The 25,890-nt window shown below is 35.7% G+C and overlaps 1 protein-coding gene across 2 annotated transcripts in view; it reads left to right on the forward strand.

The window, feature by feature from the left end:
* Positions 1 to 25,890, forward strand: part of IMMP2L (inner mitochondrial membrane peptidase subunit 2) — a 488,691-nt gene that overhangs the window by 429,437 nt on the left and 33,364 nt on the right. Inside the window, exon 6 of one of the 2 annotated variants that reach the window (XR_011139303.1) lies at positions 2,320 to 2,493. The exons of the other annotated variant lie outside the window; for it this stretch is intronic. The gene's annotated coding sequence lies outside the window, so the exon portion shown is untranslated. The remainder of the gene's footprint in view (positions 1 to 2,319; positions 2,494 to 25,890) is intronic. 2 annotated transcript variants of the gene reach the window in all.

Consider the following 25,890-nt stretch of genomic DNA (forward strand, 5'->3'; position numbering starts at 1 on the left):
AATGGGTGACTCATTCTCAAAGAGGAGCAAGAATGATCCAAATCAATGTATAAGCTATCCTTAAAAGGCGGAGTATCCTAAGGGAGCTGTGGTTGCTGATATATCAGTATATGATAAGCTTACACAGAAGTGGAGTAAATTGCATTGCATATTGCATTTTATTGGGTGCTTTCACATGTAATTCCCATAACATCTGGATTTCAATTTCCTATTCTGTGTGCATCTCACTGAGTGAACAGTAAATAAAATCTCACTTGGTACTTCTGCACTGATCTCCTTTTTGGGACTGTATTTTGATACGAGTATCTCATCCATCTGCTTGCTCTCAAATTCCCTCTTGGGGTTAGAACACAGGTGCTATTGTAAATGAATTTGTTGAATATTTGATAGAATTTGCCTTATGTTTACAAGTAATGAAAGGTTACCACCCTTGTTTATTGAGATTTCAGTTCTTGTATGCTGACTGTCTGGAACTATCCGTATAAAAGATATCAAGAAAACAAGCGAGTGTAACCTTTAAGGGAAAAGACATATTAACCCAATATTTTTGAAAGATGTCATTTAATGCAATATATCTTTACTAGTATAAAAAACAGTAGTGGAATGAAGACTTCAGGCATTCCTAGTGTGAGCCTGATGTTTTAAGGTGCCTGGGCAGGCTCTGTGTGACTGAATACTCCAGAATATCAATATGCTTTATTTGTTTTCTTTCCTGAGGAAGAGATCTCTGAGTGTATATTTAATATCGCAACTAATTAACATTTTTAAGACAGGCACATTCAGTAATTTAGAGGAAGATTCCCTCTTCATCAGCCCCTTTGTGAACCTTGCCCAGTTTGACCTAAATTTATGAAGACCCTTGGAATCTGCATCATTGCAGTGCAGCATACTGAAGAGCCAAATAAATTAAAGGGTCTGCTGAATACAACACAAATAATTGAATGACCATAGTATTACCTGATACTTAATTGAAATGGAACATTTTATACTGCCTTTCGTTTAGTCTTCAAAAGGTTGTAAATTGTTAAAGTGAAATGGACAACTGTGTCTTATGAAATGACGAATGGAAATATGGACTTGTAAAAACTCATGTGTAGCACAGGGATGGTCGTTTGCATTTTACAAAACATATCTTACATATATAGGTATGGATGCTTCTGTTAAAATGATCACTAGGAAAATAGTTAAATATCTAATAGCTGTGCTTCTTACGAATGTTTTGATCTGTAACGCCTGTCTTCCAGGATTTGCTGCAGTATAATGTTGTGGTCCGATCCTGCACATTTTCTTGAAAAGAAGGAATACTTCAAAAGGAGTTTAATTAAAATGATTTTGATTTCAAGAAAGCTGAAGTTTTACCTAGTCTGAGAGCTGATGTGTAAACTAGATATATTTATTAATAAGCTAATGGAAATATTTATTTCTCATCTTAGTATGTGACAGTGCAATGATGATTGCCAATGCACCCACTGAGTGTGCTCATGCAGGCTTAGCCTCTACACATCAAAGACAACCCCCTCCTCCCAAACTACAGAACTACTTTTTTCTATGCCAGTCACAATCAGTTGTTCCATCTCTTTGAAATCCACACTTCTAGTTAAATGTCTTCTCTCTCATATGGATCTCACTGTTCTGCAAGCTTTAAGCTCTGTCTGTCTAGCAATGGGCAAGTCCTCCTGACCTTCATCATATTGAACTTCATAGCACCTTTCCTGAGCAAAAGCAGAGCTTAAGAGGCTTTATTAAGGAAATGAAATAGGGGTCAGAAGAGCTGAGCATATTTCAATCAATGCTTATATGGAATAGCCAGAATTAGGCATGGTAGCAATCCCGTTATGCTTTTTATCTCTCACAACACCTCCCATTATCTTTGTTCTCGTGAAAGTCTTTTAAAGATAGGAATGTTGGTTTTGCTTTAGGTTTCATAGAAGAGATTTCACTAAACTTCAGGGGAAGAGGTTCAAACACAGCTATTTCTTTATTTTTAAGAAAAAAGGGAACTCTTAAAGAATCTTAATAAAATTATTTTTCATGTTCAAAATGATGATACTTTTTTTCATTGCATCTATCAAAGCTCAAGAGTTTTATGGCTCTTGACTTGCAGGACTTGTTTTCTTCCCTAAAGATATTCAGTCAATTTACAGAAATTGTCTGAGAGAAGCCAACTGCTTGTTCAAATTCTACCTTTGGATGGCAGCATGGCAATTCTGTCAGCACTCTCCATGAATGAAGGAATCCATGCCTACCTGTACCTGAATTAAATGTAGGTTGTGAAAGAGACTGAGATAGCCTTGTATTGTATTCTTTCTATGATTTCAGGGGCAATGATGAGGACATACATGAAGTCTGTACAATTCTTGCCCACAGCACGGAAGGTGTTTGCTTAATTGGAGCCATGTTCAATACTTTGCTAGCCACAGCCTACTTTCTGAAGAACAGTTTCTCTATCCAGTTGTTGGCAAGCAACCTAAGATTAAATCCTGCAAGACTGAGGTAAATGTATCTGGGACTATTGGCTTTATCTGAGACTCAAACAAAAGTGTTTGAAATCTTTGTGTTTCTTATACCATATGTTCTTTTTGAGGACTTGATTGCTGGTATATCTGTCCTAGTGAGGTCACTGGAAACGGTTATCTTCTCAATCACCACATCAGTAAAGATACTTTTTATAGATAATGCTGAGACAGGCCATAAATGCCTGAGTTAGTGGCAGTCAAATTCAAGATGATATACAGCCACATATACAAATCGTGAAAGCATCAGCTGTCTAACCTGTATTGTACTCGTAGTCCTTTTGCAGAGAAACTGCTCCGCAGAGCAAGTTCTGAAAGTGCTTTTCATAAACATGCAAGGGGGCAATCAATCATCTACTCCTTGTAGGGACTTACCGGGATGACTAATATGGCCTACTGAAAACGTTTTATACTTTTCACTCTATTCCACTGAGGAGCATATAACAACATTCTTTCCAAGTCACCTACAGGGGATTGTGTCTGGCACATTTCTTAAAGATAGAATGCTGACTTAATTTACGCTAACTGTAATTCTTTCACATGGTGTTGCACAGATCTCACTATCCTCTCTTTGTCCCTGCTTTTCATTGTCTCAGCGCCTTACCTTTTATATCCTTCTAGGAGTCAGAGATTCTAGCATAAAGACCCATATTTACCTTTCCTCTTCTTAAGCTTTTGTTTTCCCTATTGTTCTGTTCCATTTTGTGTTGTTGGTATTAATCTACCAAAAACTTTAGAAGATTTTTACAAGGAAAAATTTTTTATTTATTCTGAGGTCAGATTACAAAATTAAAAATTTCAGTTGCCTTAAGCATTCCAGTTCAATGAAACTCTTCTACATTCCAGCCAACATGGTGATAGATGTTTTAGCTGCACAGCGATATTTCTGTTTATGCAAAAAAAGAGGAGGTGCACATATTTCAAAGGAAATATCTGTTCAGGGTTAACGCTGTAAGTTTCCCAACGTGCAAACTGTCCAAGATACTCTCAGTGAAAAAGTGGCTACTTTTAAACTTAAAATTTATATCACTTTGTTTTAGTGGCTAATTAGTGTATACTTGCAATTTTGATAAAAAAAATTTACTAATGGTCATGAGTTAATAATACTAATACACTAGTGCTATTTATCGTACAGTCAGAGTTAATTTTTGTAATCAAGTGATTCAGGAAGTTGTCATCCTCTCTACCCTGAGCAGACTAAGGACTATTATTTTTTCCCTGTGCATGTGCAAACAGGTTGGCTTAGACATCCTTTGATGAGTCATCTCCTGCATATCTATTTTCCACCTTCTGCGATTCTGTCTGCTTCTGCACCATTCTTAATTTCTTCTGTCTATCTGCAAGTTAAACAGTCAGAGTATTTGTATGTTAAACTGTATTAAGAGCATTAGCACGCTAAGATGGACAGATAATGTTATATTGGAAGAGCAGTGCAGTCATCCAAGTGTCAGACTGTGATCTGCTGGGCACATTTCTTCTATTTCATCCTAACTCCCTTTTCATAATACATGTAAATGTTTCTTGATTTAGATTTGAGAGCAAAATCTACAGCCTTCCTGCTATCTGTACCTGTGAAACAAGTTTTAATATGTGACTAAGTAAGTGTGGTCCTGAATTTCATTGTTCAAATGAGAGTCTGAATCAACATAGGGATCTTTCACCTCTTTCTAAATAAGAGCAGGTTAATTCCTAAGCATATCTCTGGGGAGAGAGAATTTCAGAAATTAAGAGCAGCTATCAAGAACACCATACTCTCATTCTCCATATGATCCATTGTTGAGTCAATGAATCCCACTGTGACATAACTTCCTAAGTTCCAGATATTTCATTCCATCAATTTGTGCTAGTTGCCTAAAAGTATTAGATGACCAAAGATAGTGAATTCTATCAGCAAATGAAAAAAAAAATCAGTATAATAGAGTGAAAATCAGTAAAGAAATATGATTCACATATAATAACTATCCAAAAGCATGGGCAATGTAACAATTATGATTTTTAAAGTAAGCTTACACATTAATTAATTTTAACTTTTTCATTTAAACTTTTTCCATGGGCATGAGAACTGATCTTTGAAGTGGTCACTAAAGAGAACTACACTTGAATATAGTTACATCCTGAGAATGTATTGCAATTTTAAACAGAAAATAGTCCATAGTTACTGGGTATTTAAAAAGAATCATTCAAGTAGCCTGTGTCACTGATACCACTGTACTGTGCAGAATCCATGTGAAACTACTGAGTGAATGCTAAAGGATGAAGCAGACCTTGAAAGTTAAAAATAAGCATCTAAGAACTTGATTTAATTTGAAAATAATTCAAATATACTTGTATGGAGACAAAGATAACGTAAGGTCTCAATCATGAGTGCATTGCTTCAGCCCATATGTGCAACTCTGTTAAATGTTCACTGTGGAGAAATGTTTCTTTTAATCTTGATTATGACTGATGTTATTTCAGGTTCAAATTCACTTAAGAAGGAAAGAAATAATAGGTCAGTTCATTAATGATGAATCAAAATGATTGAAATACACAATAATCTTTAAAAATAATCTTCCATAAAATTTTAAGGGTGATTTGGATAATTAAAAGGTAACATAAAGTTGGTAAAGAGATAAAAGTAAGTATTCATAAGAAGAAGCTTTTCAGTGTGTGAAGAAAGTTAGAAACCTAACCTTCTGAATCAGTGATCTTTATTTTTGGAAAGCCATGGATAAAAGGTGAAATGATAGTGATTCTAACAGCTGTCATTACATATGGTGAATGGGATATATATATATATCAAGAGTACCAAATACATAATTTTATCAAGTTTCATTTAAAAATATGTAGCAATGCTGTCATATATTTCTTATCATATTTCTAAAAGGTAACAAGACTTTGAGCAAATAGGCAGCATAATAAAAATACTTACAAACTTGATTTCTGTATAAATTACAAAATTAGTAAATACTAAGAATGCAGTAAAGATGATGTATTTGGAAGTTATAAAAAAGTATTTGAAACCAATGTCCTTTTACGTCTTAATCAAATAGCCAACTCAGGTTGGCTTGGTTAGGAATACCATCTTGTGATCTGAAAACTGGCTGGAAGACCAGAAACAAAGGGCAGATACTGAATGACAATAGGCCATGCTATTTTCTTTTGAGCTACTGTAGGCGCTGATTTTAGAAGTAGTCTTTACAAGTGAAGCTGATATACACAATAGATCTTCATTTTCAGTTGGATATGATATCCACAGTATGACTGCAGGCTAATTTTCATTTTATGGCTACATATGCTATATACAATACCACAGAACATAGTCTATATTGCTTTAGCACAATTTTCTTTAGTTCTGACTATATATTACTAGAGAGAGATATTGACAAATAAGAGGGAATTCACAGAACTGCAATAAAATTTATCAAGAGGAAAGTTATAGCACTCATAATTACAGGGAAGGAGTTGGAAATAAAGTTCAAAAGCCAGAAGGCAAATACAAAGCACTCTGTAATATAAAAAATAATAATTGATTTTTCAGGATGTGAATCATAAGTTTTGAACATAATGTTGGCAATACTGTCATAGTCAGGCTGCTCATGCTGTAATCTTTCAGTTTCACAAGGGCATTTCGTATTCTCATCAATACAGAATTCTTTTTGCATTATGTGAGAGCTGGAAATCACCAAGCTAGAAAGTGATCTTATTTTTAGACTATTGAATAAATGAAAAATATTTATTGAATCAGTACTATTACTAATGTACAACTGATCTACAAACTGAGGTAGGTTTGTCAGAATTTATCTCAAAACTAAAATTTATTCATTAAGTATATACCAATATGGTGAGAACAGGAATGACTTGAAACTTTGCATAGATGTAAAATGCAATTGCAGGAATCTTTCTTGTAGTCCAGAAAAGTTCAAACTTATACATGCTACTTTTTATTTTTTCTTGATTCCATAGTCCTTGGTTCTAATAAGTAACAAAAGCTCAAAAAATCCTATAGGAGAGGCTGTTCTTACAGCTTTTATGGCTGTACCGCAAGAAGTCAATTCAAAAATCTTGTAAAGCTGTGTATACTCATGAGATTTCCACTCCAGAGTCAAATTCCATAGACTCAGTTATTTAAGTAGGTTTCAGACAGGTACTGAACTTGTACACACAGCTGAGACAAACCAAATCTCTAAATTTGGAAATGTACTTGTCTCTAATTGTAGTAACGCCAATGAGCTATTATAACCTACCAGAGAGCCAAATTCTTTCATACAATGCACACTGATGATCATAGCAGGCTATATTTTTCTGCCATAGTTAACATCTCCCAGGCACAAATGAGGTTTCTTTGCTTATATTTTTATGGCTTCAGGAAAACACTACACAGAGATACTGCTGCAGTATTGAAAGCTAAGCTGTGTTTAAGTTAATAAGCCTATTTTGTTGCTGTTGTGGTGGTGGTTGTTTTGTTTGAGAGTGCATTCACTTGATAAATGGCTATAAACAAACTCTGTGTTATAACAATTATGGTGTTGTAACTTTTTATGCTCCAATAATAGCCCTTTAAAAAATGTAGGAGAAATGTATTCTCCTGGATGTGTACCAGTTCACAATATGGAATAACATGAAATATTTAAGCATTCTCCTAATTAAAGAGATTAAAATGAAAATAAAATTTGAAAAAAGTCCATTCATAGTGTTACAAATCTAGAGGTGTGCCTAAGTTTGAGAACATTATGAACTTCATGTGTGTTCTATGGTAGTGCATAGAAACTCTGTGCAAGACTTTGAATCTTATGGATCCACCTTTGTCAAGCCTGCCTTTCTTAGCTGAAAGATATCTCTTGCTATGAGCTCCATAGACGCTCTGTAATTTCAGTGGGGATCTTGGGCAGTAGGAGGCTGGGATTTGGCCATATGTTCTAGACTTTTACCAATATTTTTTGCTCCATTAAAAAACAAAGACATTTGTACCACTCGGAACACTTCCCTATGAGAAAAAAGTCTTCTAACATTTTTTCATATCAGACCTAGTCCAGGAGTAAGGAAAAGACATCTAGGTAAGATATGATGAAAAATATGTTCAAAATATGTAATGTAATTTTTTTTAGAACATGCAGAGTTTTTTTTTTTTTTAATATTGTAAAAAAAAGTATCTGTGAGGCAAAGGAAATAGATTTTGAAGGCATTGTGAAAATTATGGGCTACTGGTTTCCTGTCTTTTTTTTTTCCCTTACTAATCCTATTTTGTAGAATTGATAGGTGATTTTCTTAATGCTGTGAGCAATTTTTCATTCTCAGCAGGTATGCCATTATGAATACATCTTCAGTTTAGCTTGAATTACAAAATAAAACTGTCGATCTTCTGGTGGCTTATCACTATCACTCTTCCATTTTTTGGAAATCAATAGGCTGTTTCCAGCTTTTTCATAACACCTCTTCACTTAAATGGAAAAGGCAGGTACTAGGCAAGGAGTCCAGACAGGGATGACACTGCCTAAATACAGTAAGAACCATCCTCTCATAATGAAGGTATTTTTATACTCTAGGCCAGCAGCATCTCAGCATTGATTAGCTTGTACTTGAGCTAAGGGCAGATTTTGTTATGGTGTAGATATAGATCTGTAAAATTGTATCATTTCATACTTGTTGCTGTATAGTGATTTTGAAATCAAATGTGTTCAGCTTGCACATTAAAAACATTTCTTATTAGTACTATGACCTAAACTATTCTCTGAGGATGTATAGCTTTGTTTCTATGTCCTTGCCAGTATTAAAAGTTCAGCAGGCCAATTTTTTTCTCTTTTATGACAATGCAATTGTATTGTCTTTTCAGTGAGTAATTACAGTTGTTAGAACTAGATGCTCTATACAAATAGTTCACATTGTTCCTTCTAACAGGCAGTATTGTGTCTGTGTCAAAACTGAATTTTATCTATCAGCATGCTTCTTGTTCACCTACCTGTATTAGGTTCCTCTGAATTTTTATTGACTTTTCTAGTCATTAGCAGTTTGATCTTTTCCACAATTCTGAAGCTGCTCACTGGGATTAGCACCACCATAACCTACCTCACTCTTGGTGCTGCTGCCATTTTAAGCATCATGTGAGATAGACATAATCTGGACAGGTTTAGACAACAGAAGGGCTGAATGCTGGCAGTCACTTAATGAACGTGGGATGCCAGCTATTTACAGAGCATAGCTTTGGGTGTGTGCCCAGCCACATCCCAACACGATGTTTGGATGAGACCCGCATGTACACCATCCCCGGCCCTCCTCCTGCTTTAGTTTCTGTTGACTGAAAATGTGGGCAAATGGGCAAGTGGTAAGCTATGGTGTTCTCCAAGACCCTGATCTGGTCTGCTAGTCTAAAAGCAGGGCCCTTGGAGTGTTGCAAAGCACACGCTCATGAAGTGTTAATTGTCTTTAGTGTTTTGTAAGGACTAGTGTTTCCACTGTGGCTATTAAGAAGGCACTAGCAAAGTAGTTAACAAGAACAGAAAATATTTAGGGGAAAAAACCCTCACTAATACAGACAAATACAATCTAGATATGCATATCTTCCCAGCAAATATCAAAAAAAGTGTTAGGATATAAATAATCAGCTATTTGGTTAAAGTTGCTTCTGAAATGCATGCATATGGATTGTGCATCTCTGGAGAGAAAATTTCTTGTCTTGTATGCAGTATAATTGCCTGCATGAAACAGGCAGGTAGAAATTTATACTGCAGAACTAGAAGGCACAACACAGTATTCAAGGCTTTAAGAAAAGGCAAATTTTAAGCCATTTCATACTCCACAACCTCAAGTTACTTTGAGGTCCTGAAGGACTGTAATTACTGTTCTGGGACCTATCCTGGTTGTGGTATCTCTCTGCCTGACTGCCTGATTGCAGCTGCAGTCAAAATCTCCTTTGAGTGGTGTGAAACCAGTATAAACTCGCACTCTCAGCTGTTCAGCCTCCCTGTCACGGGTATTTTGCCTGCTAAGAGAGAATTGTTCCTTTGTCTAGACAGTATGCTTGGCACGCTCCTTCAGGGCAGACGGCATAGTACTTTAAGTCTGTGTAAATTACTTAAATGAAGGTAAGGTTTGACTCCTTGTTTGGCTGAATGATGTATCCCTAAATTAAGCCTTTACTTCCTAAATATCAATAATATCTCTGTATATTACAAAACACCAATTCTCAAGCACAGATTTCTACTAGAATTCACCAGCTATGAATTAGTTACTTGAATTTAATGCACTCATAGCAACGCAGGTACCCAAGATGCAGATGGTTCATGTAAGCTCATGAATAGATGATAACATACTAAAAAAGCTGGCCATTTCTGCTCATAGGTCTCTATGTGTCTTTCAAAAAAGAAAGAGTTAATACAATGAACTGTCCTTGTACTTGGAAAAAATGGTAGCTTTAACAGGACAGATCCTCCTGAACATCTGTTTTAGATATACTGTATGTCTGTTTTGTCACGTCCTCAAACATTATTTAGATATGTAAACATTAGATACGTAAACAAAAATAGTGATGAGAGATAGTTTATCTGATATTAAATGGATTTTCCTGTCAAGTTTGAAAATATCCTACCCTACTAATTTTTATTTTCCAGATAATATTCCTGAAGTAAATTGTGCCTATAAACCACAGGGACCAGAAGGGTAGGAATAGTGACTCTAAGTGCCACCAGAAAGTGCCTGCCGAGGTTTTCTTACCCTTTATCAACACACATATGTTTGAAACTGGGAAGAACTATGCAACTCATAATCAGTTCTTCCTGGCATCATATAAATGTTTTACCTTAGAAACCCTTACTGGAATCTAAAGGGTCAGCTCATCTTAATCCAGACAGCCATGTAAGATCTCCGTTTCCTGCCCTGGAGCGTGAGATTTAGAATGTACTTTGGCTTCAGTACAGCTGATAAAATTGCATATGACACTGACTGCAGAACATTTCATACAGGGGATGATTAATTGCTTTTCTTTTCTTAATATCATGAAATTCTTTCCACGCGCTGTTATTTTGCGCAAAGCTTACCATATGATGTTGATGAAGATTCAAATTAGGCAAGACCTTGCATTTTGACTGCTTTTTGACTGCTCTTTTAAAAAGGAGTTTAAAGAGTTAAAAGCATTTAGTTCTTTTAAACCGAGTTTTAGTTTGTAATGGAGGTTTCTCTTGATATATGAAATGCATATATGAAATTTACTGGGAGAACAATTTCAGTATTTGCATTTCTAAGTTGTAAAGCTGGTTGCAATCATTTCATATAATTGCATCTTTAAATAATTGCTTTCAGAGAAGGGTAAGCTGTAAGTTGAATAGTAAGAAGTGGGAGAATGAGACAAGTCACAGGGGAAAGAAGGCTCCGATGTAAGACTTAGAAAAGCTTCACTCAGTGTCCAGTCCGTTAAAGTTTTTCTATTTGACCTTCCTATTTAATTATTTAGTTATTGCTTCTACGTGTTCATTTACTGTATACAAAATAGGTATAATAATGCTTTCCTTGCTCATATTGATGGTATCAGGAGAGTTTAAAATATCAAAGTGCTTTAAAGTATGTTGAGGGGGTCTGTATCAATACCTTGGACAGTTAGAAACAGCAACCAGTAAAGAGACCTTAATATATTATTGAGCAATGCTGGACGAAAGAGAGTAGACTGCAACTTTTCGTAATTCTAAAAAACATTAATATGTCTTTTCTTTGTCGTTATCATCATTCATCCTCTGTGTGGCATGGATCATGTTTTCTTTTGAAGTAAGCACTACTAAATTGCTGCAAAGCAATAATTCTAGACTGCTAGGTAATATATTATATGCTGTGAGTATTAACTGTGGCAAAGTGATGAGAACAGTAAACAATTTTTAGATACCTCCTGAAGGAACTATTCATCTTTTCCATGACATAAAGTAGAATTTCAGCCCATAGGTTAAAAATAAGAAAGTCTGACCCTGAATTATGAGCTAACAGTTTCAGCTCTCCCACTTCTTCAAACCTAATACCATTTTTCCTTTATTTCAGTATCTGACTTCCTTGAGTTTTCATATGTCTTGCTACTGTAGTTGAGGTCTATGTAATGTACCAGTACTAGAATGGTTTGTCAGTGATTGCTAAGGGAGAGATATGATCAGTGCATATGCACCACCTCAAGACACCGTGCAGCTCCCGATTAATGATAACACAAGTCTTTACTGTTGCAAATACTTGAATCATTCTTTAGCCTAATTGTTCTACAAATAGGTCTTGTAGCACTTCAGTGCTTATTTATTTGTTTAATGCTACATCTGTCCCCTTGACAAATTGAATGCTAAAGTCATTCATGGTTTCTCTGACACAAAGGTGAACGTTAGGCTTTCCCTGAAGGTATTTTCTGGCCACTAGAAGGTATTCAAGATGTTTAGATGCCAAAATAGGAAGTGAGGTAGCATATTGGCTTGTCGTTGAAGGAGGTAGCTTTAAGAAACTTCTCTTTAAATTATGAGGATGCCGAGGACATACTGGTGCCTGAGGTTTCACACAAAAACTTCTTTGGATACACAGAGCTGTGCTGTTGCATATAATCAGTAGTTTCCCTGTCTTTCCTGAGATGTATGTTTTGGCATCTCTTTCCTGCAAGCTGTCGTTTGGAATTCAAAAAAAGAAACTCCCTTGGTCTAAGGCTTGGAGAAGCCTGATTTTCTCCATGGTTAGAGTGAATCTAGCTCAGGATGAACGCTTACCTATGGATAATATGACTCTCCTTAGCCTGAGAGGACTTGAACACTTCACTTCCAGATCTTGTGAGGGCCTTAATTGCTGAGCTATGAGCTATTCTGGGCAAAGGCGCTCCCCTGCCCTCCTGTTGAAGATGGGCCTCTCTGTAGCCAGAAGAGTAAAATTTAGGATTAAAATAGAGGGATTAGGTTAAAATTCATCATTAAAATACAGGAATTCAGTCACTGAATCTTAGAAGTGTGGCCATGAAATGGATCTCATGCAGGAGAGATTTTCAAGCATACTGTATTTTCCTTTTCCTGTTTGGTGATTTAGACTTTCAATGCTCAGCATGTTGACTGGTGGGAATCAGAGACTAGGAACCTAGCTCTCTTCCATAGCTCTTGGAAGGAGTGAGAGAGTTAGCACTGTAAATTCTGTGGGGAGAGCCCTAACTATCCCATCTGAGTTATATCTATGAAAGCCTGACTATACATAATCAAAAATAAGAAATATACAAAGAAACTAAGATTATGCAGCATCTAAATGGTTAAATTTTAGTCTCTGAATCTAACTATTTGCAACAATCACGGGGAAAACAGCCACTGACTTCAGCAAATGTTTTTATCAGGAGTCTAGGCTGAGCCAGCGGATCACACTTTTAATAGCAGGAATTAGAAAACACAGCATGTATAGTGACTGAACCCAATCTTCTCAGAGGAAACTATATTTTATTTGCAAGAAAAAAGGAAGCTTGTGTTCCCATTCTTTTAATTCCTCAGTGGGTGATATTTTTTAGCCTTCTCTTTTATTTTAATGCAGAAAAGTGTGATGTTTACAACCCAATGGGCTGTGAGTTTATCGGAAACACATACTGTGTACACGCACAAATACTGGGCATAAAACCTGGAACACGTGCTGTTTAAACATGCAGCACACCTGCTAAACTTGTTGAGGTCGTTTGGATGAGGAACTTTAGCAGTGCAAATGACTTTGTTGTAGCTGTTAAGGTATTCGTAGCCACTTCTGCAAGGAGAGCCAGATATAAACAGACTTTGAAGGCTTGTTGCAAAACCTCACTGTTGCTTTCCTTGCCAGCAATGTTAAGGTGAAAGGGTTGTTATCTTGCTGTTTTCTACCATGCAAAATGTTTGGATGATAACATTTTCTTTTGCTAAAGCAGTGCTATATGTGGTGATATATAAGTCTGACAAAATATCAAATGTGACGTTAAGGACATAGAATAAAATGCGCTTTTATTAATGACCCCGGATTATTATCATGGATATGTCAGTATATTGTATTTTACCTTTTGTTAGCCATTTATTAGGGGAAAACGGAACATCTGAGCACAAGGATACCAAAAACATTCCCAAAAAACAGCTTTACAAGCTTTTACCCAAAGCTGCATTTGCTGTGTGAAGCAAAACAGTAAGAGCAAGATTCTTTGCTTTTTGAACAGTGTAGTTTCCTAAAGTCTCATTCCTCTTTTGGTGGCATATTTTTATTCTGAGATTTCTGAAAGTGAAAGTATATGCTCAAAAATTAAAAATAGATAAAATAAGAAGAGCCTCCATTTGTAAATATTTGTTTAACTCTAATGTCTGAGTCAGAATGTGATGTTGGCATTTATCTAGTATGACTTTACTTCAAGTAGCTGGTGGCCCCCCAGGAACTAAAGAAAAAATGTTTTAGGCACAAGTCAGCCATTACAATAAGAGTTCTAAATTGAATTGCAGACATATAATACAATGGTATTTTTCATTCCATGAGATTGCTGACTTCCAACATTATGGAGGAATGCCTGATTAAAAGGAAGGCTGCAAGTTAATTCCCAACATACTCCTTGGCAGCTTTTTCATTTCACTTGGAGGTAGGAGCAGGTGGTGTCATTTAGAATTAAATACTTCATGTCTAGGTTGGCAGGAAAACAGCACTTAGTGATGAAATGTGCCTGAAACGAATCTCATTAATTGTTCAGCAATTTGTGGAAATTTAATTTATATTTGCATACTATAATGCAAGTACAATGAAATATCATATATTTAAATTATACTTAACATTGCATTTAACTAAAAGCAGTAAAGGACCTGAGTCATTTCAGAACAAAAGATCTTAAGAGTAATATTCAGAGTACTTTTAGATGTTCTCCTACATCTGTTTTACTGAAATAAGTAAGCAACGTGTTTTGTTTCTTTAAGTTGCAATTCAAAGGAGAGATCTTCATAGTATGTTAATTTATAGTATTATTTTGCAACCAGTTTGCCTTTTGTTGTACTGTTAGCCACATGTGAGACATGAGAACTTACATGCCTAATTCATATGCTATGTAGCTGTTTTTTTGTAATATTACATAAATGTTTATTATGCTGTATTGATATGCTAAAGGTTAAATTCAGTTTGCACTGTGGATTTCTAATGGTTTCTGAATGGCGTTGTCAAAAATAAAAAAAGACACTTTTTTTTCAATTTTATCTTTTTAGCTATGGATTCCAGTTTTCCTCTAAACATATTCAGCATGGGCTCACCTGTGTTTTATGGGTGGGTGCTCCATTTTGCAAGTCTACTTGGAGGAGCTCCAGGGAGGACGCAATGTGCTCCCTGCTTTGCACCCTGTCCGGTTCAGAAGTTAATATTGAAGGGAAGAAAGACCATACCAGTGTTATATCTCTGTCACCTTTGAGTCTGATGATACACTTGAGAAATGCACAGAATTCTACTGTCTACAAAATTTGGCCCATATTTGGAAAAAGCTTCTGGTATTGACTCAGAAATGGCACTTAACATCTAAACTATAAGAAGGAAGAAATTTTCTTTCCAGGTTAGGCTCCTACTTGTTTTTGTGCTCTCTATAGATTTACTTGATCTAAAATTGGCAGATTAGAGTCCTGTTTAAGAAAAGTAATAATATCAACAAAGAGTAAAAAAAAAAAATTGATGTCAAAACCATAATGAGAGTCAAATTATCTGTTCTTCTGTGTTTGTTCTGTTCTAGACATTCACGTAGGGCTTCAGCATTTACATTTGGACTATTTTGGATCACGCCTGCCACTCTAACGAGCTCTCTTCCACCACTGCCCTGGACGTTTCTTGTAACTAGGTTCTTTTTGCTCTATTGCTATCTCAGTCTGATTTACCTCATAAAGCTTCATAATATTACTCAAAGCAAATTTCTGTGTTCTGTAAAAGCAATTACTTTCAAGATCACCTTAGTACTCTTATTTCCTAAACAAATATGTTGCATAACGAGACTTAAATGAGTTTGAGCAGCTCAGAGACTCTGGACAGGACAACTGCAGTTTAGAAGAGTGTCTCTACTAGATTTTCTTTTATAGACTAATTAACTAAGTATTAAAATGCTCAGGAAATATTTAAGTCACTTTTTCATCTCCAGCTATCTGTTTGTTGAAAAACATTTCCTGTACATAAAACACGCTCTTTCACTGTTATCTCTTTTTCTGCCTCTTTAAACTTCATGTTATAAAGACTTGCACAACAGGAGGATAAAGCTGACCTCAATATGGTAGCACTTCAATACCACTGCATGATTTTAATACTGACAGACATGATGATTATAATAATTAATGCTATCATAATGACTTTCCTGTTATTATTATTGTGGTCCATTTTTTCATTATCAGCCATATTAAGATCTAATTTAACTTACAAGATACATACCAGGCAATTAATGTTGAACTAAAAACAGCCTAGCAGTTTCATTAGAACTTTTCATAGAACTACTCCTGTAGTTAAATACAGTAAACAATGTGACAAAGTTTAAGAAAAATGGACTACACTTCTTATTTATTTATGTGTTTTATTTATTTATTTTAATAGTTATTTTCAGAAGAGTCATATTGACTTATAATAGTAATAGTGTAAAGATATTTAACAAGAAAAGTGCATATACACCTATAGAACACGAGCTCTTATATTTTCGGTTACATAGACTTTAGACACCTGAGTCTACACTCCAAGCACTAATTAAGTTTTGGTATTTATGTTTTTGGTTTTATGTTTCAAAAAAAAATTGACTGAGCAATTCAAAGAAGTTGTAGCTCAGTTGGATGCTAAGTGTTTACTTGGATGCAATCCCTTTTAGAGTATATTGTTGAGCAGTTCAGAACAGAAGCACCTAAAATCGTCATGTTTATAAATGTAGGCCATGTCTCCTACAGTCTTTCCAATGATACTCAGGCTGTACCCTTTGAAAAAGTTCTGACACATTTCTTTGGAAATAAGAAACTTGTGAAATAATTTGATTTAAAGCCACCTATGATCTATCTTTGAAACCCTTTCAAATCCAACCCTTTCACGATCATAAACAATTTTCCACTATCATGCCCCAATTTTTTCCTTCTACATGCCATCCTTTTTGCACTATACTGGAGAGGGATAGTGACGCCAAAACTTTCCAGAATTTTACCTAGAGCTAACCCTTCCTCCTCCCTCACTTTGGGATAAACTGAATGTCAGCCTACATTCCTGATAGGTGAGCTTCCCACACTGTGGTTAAGCCTTCTCTGGCTTGCTGTCTTTTGTAGCTACTCCCAGCAGGCCTGCCTACACTCCGCTTTTGTATTCTCAGTCTGTCCTTCCAATATGAGAGTTCAAAAAGAAAGAGAAATAAGGGACCCTTTCCTGGGTTTTGCTTACATGTGCCACAGCCTTGCCACTATCTCACATGGCTGATCATGAAAGACAAAAAAATCGCGGAATTTTTCTTAACTCAGAGTGGGGAAAAATCAGTCCTAGTTGGAAGGAATGGCGGAGATTACCCCTTTCTATAATGAACTTACAGAAAGAAGGAAGTGTGACTCCCATGGTCTGGCATGTAATAGGCACTGTTAAGAACTGAGTAGTCTGTGATATGCTCTAAGTGGAAGGGGAGAAAGGGAAAAGATATGAGAAAGAGCACAATGAAAAGATTAAAAGAGAAATAATTTAGAAGCTACCTAAACATATTTAGTAGAAAATAAGAAAAAATATAAATAGTGAGTAAAATAAAAAGCACTTGGTGAGCTATTTTGCATCCTAATTTAGCATAGTAAATATTCAAAAAATATGCCATTGAATGATGTAAATTACCTTTGTTGTAGTCAAATTGTGGAATTCAGAGATATTGCTCTTTTCTACAAACTACAAGAATACATATTTGAAACACCTGCACATGTTTGCTTCTAACTCATCAGTCTGAATCCAACATGCTTCACATAGAATAGGGTTCAAATTTCCAGATCCCCTTTATTTTCTCCGACAAAAAAATTGTCTTCCTAAGCCTGGTGCTAACTCTAGTCATAATTCACAGACCCATATGCCTGTTGGGTCTTACTCCTGAATTCCTTACTGTTTCCTGTTTAAATATTCATACGCTATTAACTCTTATCTCCTCATCCTGCTAGTTTTATGCTTTTTAAAGTGAATCTTCCTCATATAAATCCTGCTAGTTGTATACTATTTAAACTGAATCTTTCTCATATAAATGATTTTTACAGCTTCTCTAGTAATTTTGTTGATTTCTTTGATCTTCCTCTGTTTTATATATTTGATGCACAAAGACACAGAACTCAGATGAAAGAAAAGTGGAATATAGAAGCAGAACAATTTTAGAAAAAAATAAAAAGCCAAGAGGAGAAAAGGAAATGAAGAAGATATAGAAGAGGAAAAAGTAGCATTTGAATTAGATGTAAAGAATTATTCTTATGGAAACTGGATTATGAGTGCATGATGTTGAGCAGTGTTTACTGCCCCAGAGAGATATGTGTTTACTGGCAGCCTCCAGCCTTGCTTCTGCAGTTCATTGTTGTGAGATTGCAATTACACAGCTATGAACTTCCTCTTATTACTTGTTATTAAGGTGAAAACGAGCCTCCAAGGGTACCGTTTACACACACCTATCAGCCCATATCCAAGGTTCAATGGGCTTCTGAGAAGTGTAGAGTGCTGTTACTCCCCCTTGCTCTTATGCTTTGGATGTGTAGCACATACCACAGAATAGCTCTTGAAGTAAAAGCAGCTGTTGTAAGTCTTCTCCTTTTGTCTTTATTTTAAGCATAGGTTATTCATAAAAAAACTCTTCTATACAGTTAAAGGCGTTTTGAAACCTGATTTCCAATATAGGAAATCAATTAATCTGCTCCGCCAACTGCATTTTTCAATCCTCCTTTAAAGAGGCCAGAGTTTTCATTAAATAAATGTGTATAAGTAGGACATTTGCAAGCAGTTGAATTTGAAACAGCGGTGTTATATATGACTACCTTTAATGCACATGCCCTCACTGAATTTGTTTTGCACTTCTTTTCATTATTTTCAAAATGCTTCAAAGGTAAAAATCAATAAGAAGTTGTTCAGAATTTGCAGTTTGAGGAAGCAAAATGGACTCACCAAATTAGTTTTTATATTACTTGAAAAACCTAATAAGGAACATACTTTACATTTGCAATTCAGTAATATCTAAACATTTGAGAAATATATATGACAGTATGCAAAGTATTTTCACCCACAATAATACTCCAGATGAATGTACATGTTCTGTGCTATTATAAAAAAGGATGCGTGATTTTTTGTCTTCAACTGTCAAGTTAATAAATAAATTCCTTGAATGGCTTAGTAACAGAAGATGAAATACATTTCTGTGGAAAAATCAGCCTTTCTGATTTTTTCTTATTAATGTCACAGATGGCACATCTACATAAAATTGTTCACCACGGTCCGTAAAGAGATGTAAAACTGCAAACAATAAATAAAAGACAGTACTCAGATTCTGAATTTTCAAAAACAGTATTGCACAGGTAGTACTATGTGTAAGATAAAATAATTTTAGAGGCTATCATCATGTGTGACTACTGTAGACAGCCAACCTTGCCTGAATTGCCTTCTTTTACTTTAGATCTGAGTAGTTAAAGTTATAAACTAGTTCAGAAAACAAAAAATATAACAAAAAAATCACACATAAGCCCTTAGGGTAGGATTCATCTTATCTAAAATTTTGGCATATGAATCTGAATTAGTGACCCAAGGCTGTCTGTACAATCAGTGATAAAGAAGAGGCATCTCCAATGACAATTCATTTTGGCAGTGAGATGACACATCTTGAAATAAAATAACTTGTCTTTTGAGTGGGTTGAGTAACTAAAAAGGAATCCAGGAATAGTGTGCCAGATATTTAAGTCCAAATTTTAAATAGTTAAGGGTAAGTCAGATGGACAGAATCATTAAATACAGCTCTCAGTTTCCTACTCAGTTTGATAAAGTCCGCAGATTTGCTAAAAGAGATTTACCAAATGCACGATGGTAGGCTACCAATTCTTGCAAAGAAATGTTGCCCTTTTTATTCCCAACACTTCTGAATTGTCCACAATTTTATCTTCAGTTTCACTTAAAAATGATATATTCATCTATTTTTATTCAACTTGGAATCAAAGGAAGTAAACAATAAACTTAGATAAAAAAAACAAATATGTTACTACTCAGTGTACCTTGCTGCTACCGTTAGCCATAGTCCCATCACCGACTTTGATCCCAGTCGAAATAATGGAATAGCTGATGCAATAAATAGCTTGATTAATAAGACTTAAACTAGGTTGCTTAAGATAATGCCTATCGTCCTGGGACTGTGGAAAATATAATGGATATTATGAAATTTAGTTTTTCTTAATGAACTTAAAAGTAGGACTGTATGAATTACTGATTTTTAGTTCAACTGATAAACTGAAAAATTATATAGGAAAAGGGAGTTGAAGTGAATTTAATTGCTGGTATTTGTTTTTGTTATACTAAAAATCCTGAAACAATTAATTTAGGACAACATAAAACATTTAATTTGATAAGAAACAAAACCTTTCATTTAGGGCCTAGAATTAAAGCCCCCAAGAAGCATATATTTTAATGAAACATTCAGTGTTGCAGGTTAGCTCCCAATGTCCAGAATACCCTGTATCATCCTGTGCTCCTGAATAATTTTTTCTGGACTTCAGTCCAGTGGGGTATTCAGAATCACCCATATGTTGCCCTGCAGCACTGTGGGCCCTAGTGGTTATCCATTCTGGATGATCAGTGAAGAAATCTCAGTCCACTGTGATGAAAGCAATTTTCCAGGACAAAAAGCCCCAAAAACTCAAAACCAAAACAAAAAACTATTGAAACATTTTAGCTACAGAAGACATTGGAGTTGGAGACGAGCATTCTCTAAGATAATAAATACATACAATCAAAAAGTTTCAAGAACTATTTCCTTACCCTAATAAGGTCTCAGAGGGCTAGGGGGAGATTGATTTTCACTTAGATCTTACCTTAAAAAGGAGTCAGGAGGTGATCAGATGTACATCCAGACCTGAAATACAACTGGGATGCATCTCTAGATACAGTAATAAAGATATAGCTTAAATCATCTTACTTAAAAATGAATTAATTGTTTCAAGACACTATTGATTTCACTTGGTAGGAATCAGGGTCATTCTACGTGGGTAGCTATACATAAAGATGTATGGCTATTTATCTCAATTTGAAAGAATTTGGTTTTACTCAATATATTATTAAATTTTTGTTAACGTAGAAGTCTGACTGAGCTGAATACAGCTAGATTTTCTGGAAGACTATGCAAATTTGAAAACTTTGGTGATCTATCTAGCATAAAGTTTTCCTTTTTTATTGCAGTCTTTCACTCAGAATTTTGATAATCTCTATTGTGTAAGCAGCATAGTATTATGATAGCATAAAATTGTTTTTGAAAAAAAATTAACTTAATTCATCTGTTAAATATTTTACCACCGTTGTTTTCCAATTACAAACAAAAGCTAATTATCCTCAATGACATTAACATTCACGGGAGTATTTGCATATGCAGTAATAAGTGCCATTACATTGAGGGACATATTGCACTTGGAGAAATGTGTTCATGTAGTAATGAATTTTGCATAAATGGAAGTGGCCTCCCATGAACTCTCAGGGAAATCTGAAACAGAAAAGAAAAAGACTGGCTCTCATCAATGTGTATATATGCGTGTGTATGATATAACAAAGACTTCAGGTTTGTGTGATATAGGAGTACAGACTCCATTGAAAGTCGAGCCAATATACACACTTTAATATATTAGTTGTAGAATTATGAAAAATAAACAAGAATCTTGAAGGCTTAGGAGCAGTGTTTTGATTTGCTATCTCGATGTTGTCTTTTAAGACCAAATGAGTGTGAAAACTAAATGAATTTGAATACCAAAACGCTTTAATCACAGATATATGCAATTTTCTGAATTATACAGCTTCTCAGTGCCATGGGGGAGATGGTGCAGCAAGGAAGAGAAGCTATGCAGGTTAGTGTAGTGGTGCATTACACATCCTTCCTGTGGAAGAGATGCCACAGTCCCAGAGGGAGGTCAGGCAGGTCAGTGTGGCGGATCCCACCATCTATATGTGGTCCTGGAGTAGGGTCCCCGGGCTCTTGTTTGCTCCCTGTGCTCCCCAGAGGCTGGAGAGATGGTCCTGGATTCTGGTGCAGGGTTGTGGGGGTGTCCTCCCTGGAGCCTTTTCAGAAACTCTTAGTTAACCCCAAAATACCTAAGTGCCCTTAGTTATAGGACTGGATAGAGAATAACTTGTTGGTAATTAGTCTGTTCAAATTGTGCTGTTGTTTTCTGATTTGCTGTTGCTGTTGTTGGCGCTCACAGTGCTTGCTCTGGACATTTGTGGACACTTTTGCACTTCTTGGTGGTCAACAGATTGTTGGCATAGTTTGGCTGTCTATTGCCTTGAGCATGCAAAAACTATTCGTGGTTCATTCCATTGTTTGGGACAGGTGGTTGATCATATTTTGTTTACTTTTACTTATGCAAAAGGCTGAGTAAAGCTTATCTACTTTTATTGAAAGAGAAAGTCAGCTAACGTTCACAGGCTTATGCTAACAGCTATGCTAACCAGGCCTAACCCATGCTAACTGCTACGCTTGGACATACTGGAAAAGAAATGTGTGCAATGTTTCTGTTAGGCAATGAGGACATGTAATAAAGATTTTAATTCCCAGTATTGCAACTGTCTACACAGAGGTAATCATTACAGGCTTTTCTTCATCCACACCCGATCTCAGAGATCTGCAGTCGGTAAAGCTGCTGATCAGTATACTAGTGTGCATTCTCCTTCTTTGAAGTATTTCAGATGCCCTTGTAGCCAGTGAAACCTAAGCAGAACTCAAGCCTGACTTAACATGGCAGTTTTTATCTTCCTGGGTTTACAGCTCCATACTACATTTTGTTACTCCCCCGTGGTATTCGACCATGGACAAAATGCTAAGGGTAGGTTTTAAGAGCAGTAGATTTAGCATTTGCTCTGAAAGCAGAGGTGGAGGAGCAAATGCAGGATTCACAGGGATGTGCTGTTGATAGACAGCTTCATCTCCACTTATACAAGCCATCTTTTGAAATAAATACAGCTAACAGGGGTTGCCACCCTCCTGACAGTAGGCTCATAGTTTATAATATTTTCTGTTCATTATTAATATCTTTTCCTATATGTCTCTTCTTGTCAATCTGGATGCATTCGTCTCTTTCTTGTAGCTCAGGGACTTAGGAGTCTGCATAGCTTTTGTTTCAAAAGCAAATCATAAAATTTTACTTACAAGGGAAAGTATATCGTCCAACTTAGAAAACTAATTCTATCAAACTTTCATCTAAAAACAGAGCAAAAAAGTAAGGAAGCAATGTCTTATTCTTTTTAGAGTCCATTATTTGGTCTAGATGGCTGTTTGAGTTTGAAGAAAGAAAGAAAGACAGTGAATTTGCCTGAGTTGGACAGCTTTGATTAGAGTGTAAAGGTGGAAAGTAGTTGTTATAAGAGAATGATTGATAAAGAAGAAACTGGAAATAAAGCAGCTTCCTTACAAGTAAGACTGAATTTAAACTTCTGTGACTTCAGATCTGGAAAGCCTAGTAAAGAAACAACAGTTCTGGTTTCTTCTCGATCTGTGCTATGGTGACCTTTCTTGTTCCACATTTATATGGCTCATTCCCCTGCGTGAGCCATAACTCACCTCACTCGTGCTTATTGAGATGACATGTGTCAGACAAATAGTATGGTTTTCTGCTGTGAGTGATAAAATGCAAAAGTAAATGCCCTGAAATATTTAAATTGATCAAAAGCCTCCAAGAAAAATATGGCTTTAGATATTCAGCTATGCAACACTTGAAAGTGAGGGAACTTTTTGTTATAACTTCAATATCTTACACAGTAGGAGAACCACGCTAAGTTGCTGAGTACTTCCTGTTCCATCTTCCATCACTTCACCTTTGAAAGTATAATCTTAGTGGTAGGGGGAAAGAGTGAAAAGATTATATTAAACTGCAAGATGAGATTATTGTGGATATTAATGAAATATAATTTAATGGCCCTTGCAAAAATAAATATAGGTTATGTCCATAGGATAGCAATAGAGTTTTGAAGAAAATGATCCTCTGTAAGTGACTTAAGGGTCAACGTGGCCAACCAGCTAAACATAAGCCTCCTACTTTTTCTGAAATAGCAATGTATATCATTTTGGAAGAAAAGGATTATCATGTAGATTTTGGGAGGTTTATGATCGATATCAATTATTATGGAATTAGTGACTATGTCTGCTTTAACAAGTGGTGGGGACCAATTTGAGCTGCTCTGAACAGTGAAACAGATGGCCCTGATGACCTGTTACTCTCACTGTACATGTTGCAGGGTTTTTCAACTTTCCACTATCTCTAGTCCGGTTCAGATGTTTGTAATGGTCTTAAAAAACTGTGTATCCATTACTATATATGTGCACTTTAACTCATTAAGGTCATGTAATTTCTTTAAATTTTGTGGAGGCTAGAGGGGATCGTTAGTCATTTAGTCTAATCTCTAGAATAGTGAAATCTACAGAGTTTTGTCCTAGGAGCTTTTTTTTCTTTCAGGCAGGTTATTTCATAAATCAGAAATGCTTTCTAGTGGGAAGAAGGATTATTTCAATATATGGAAAAAGTGACATGTACACAGTGTAGTCTGACAGTTTTTCTTCTGTTTATTGTGTATATCCACAGTCAATAGACCCAAAGCACTCCTTATACTACAATTAAAGCTGAAAATATGTGTATAATTTTAAAAGAAATCTGATTAAAAGATTTTTTTTAAATTAAACTGCAGATTTTAAAATCAGTGAAGTCATGATTGTGAATCTGTGACACATGGATTTTGAGATGATATTAAAATAGATAAAAAGACTGTGCACTACGGGAGCTCCAAATAAGCTAAGATGGAAATCTGGTTATGCACTGTACAGGAAGCTCTCGCTGTCTGTTACTTTCACTATTTGTCTCAATAAGCTTAAAAGCTCTGCAGACACACTTGCATGGACATAATAAGCTTGCTGTGTGGAAATTTGGCTGGAGGACTTCCAGAGGTAATGCAAATAAACTACCATTTGAAATGGTGCATCTTTCAAGCTGCTCCTAATTCAAGCAAGCTGCAGCAAGAAAAATGTAACATAGGTATGGTGTCTGCTGTTTGGTCAATGATCGTATACTGCTGGGTCTGTGGGGAAACGTATAGAGCAGTAGCAAAACAACTGACATTAAGACACAAACTCGTTCAGTCGTATGCTGCCAGGAAAGGAATGCTTCTTCTCCAAGTTTGTATATTTTATCTGTAAATAACTTAAACACGGGGATGCGATTGGGTTTGGAATTTATGTCGTATAACTCTGTAGCTTGGCGGTCCGAGTTAGTTGTGTGGGCTCCCTCTACAGTCAGAGGAGAGAAATATGCTCCCTGATAGGTAATTCACCTCTCTTGGACACATCCTTGAATGATACAAACTGACTTGTGATGATAGAGTCTCTTATCTGGCTTTATGCATCTGTTAGTGAGGCACTTAATCTCAACTTCTCACTCAGATTATTGTATTCAGTGTAAATACTATATATAAATGGAATTTTCCTAAAAGCCAACTGAAATAGTGTGATACACAGGTTCCTCCTGCAGGCTTGTCTAAATAATTCCTTTTGTAATTCCTCTTGTAATCTGCATTCTGCATGATCAAGGGGACTGGATGTCATTGATCAAAACACAAGCAGTTTTTTAGTGGATAGTTAGGAAAAGATGGTAGGTACTTCCCTCACAGAAGAAAATGAAACAATGAATTACAGAAAGATTTGATATCTTTCTTTCTTCCTGCTTAAATATGCTCTGAAGAGCTAGATAACATACATAAAGACAATTTTCCTAAAAGTCAGATGGAGTTGTTTTGTGCTTGGTCTCCTCCTCTTGCTATTATAATTCTAATCTGTGGACATGTCTGATCAGCTCATTTTCTTTGCTGATGTGTTCTCAAAAAACTAAGTCGGTTCAGGTACCTCTGCTGCTTTCTCTTATGTGACTATATTTTAGATCAAAAATGCAATATGTAGCACACTTAAAAGCAGATGTGCTGTGAAATATGTGCTTACTTTTAAGACCATAAATGATCTCACAGACAAGTTGACTTCTATGGCAATATTAATTATTTACATGACTGTGCCCATAGTGAAACATAAGTGAGAGTGTTCTTCCCTTAAAGGCAGAAGAAAGGGTACAATAAAACAATACATTCATTTATTTTCTGATTTATGGCATTCATATAATTTGCTAAATTAACTGTTTTTTAATTGAAACTTGAGGATTGACAGTTCATGCCAATCCTTAAATATTTTTGCTGAAATCCCAAGGAAATGGAA

Source organism: Struthio camelus, chromosome 1 (genome assembly GCF_040807025.1).
Source record: "Struthio camelus isolate bStrCam1 chromosome 1, bStrCam1.hap1, whole genome shotgun sequence".
In the NCBI taxonomy this organism is placed as follows: domain Eukaryota; kingdom Metazoa; phylum Chordata; class Aves; order Struthioniformes; family Struthionidae; genus Struthio; species Struthio camelus.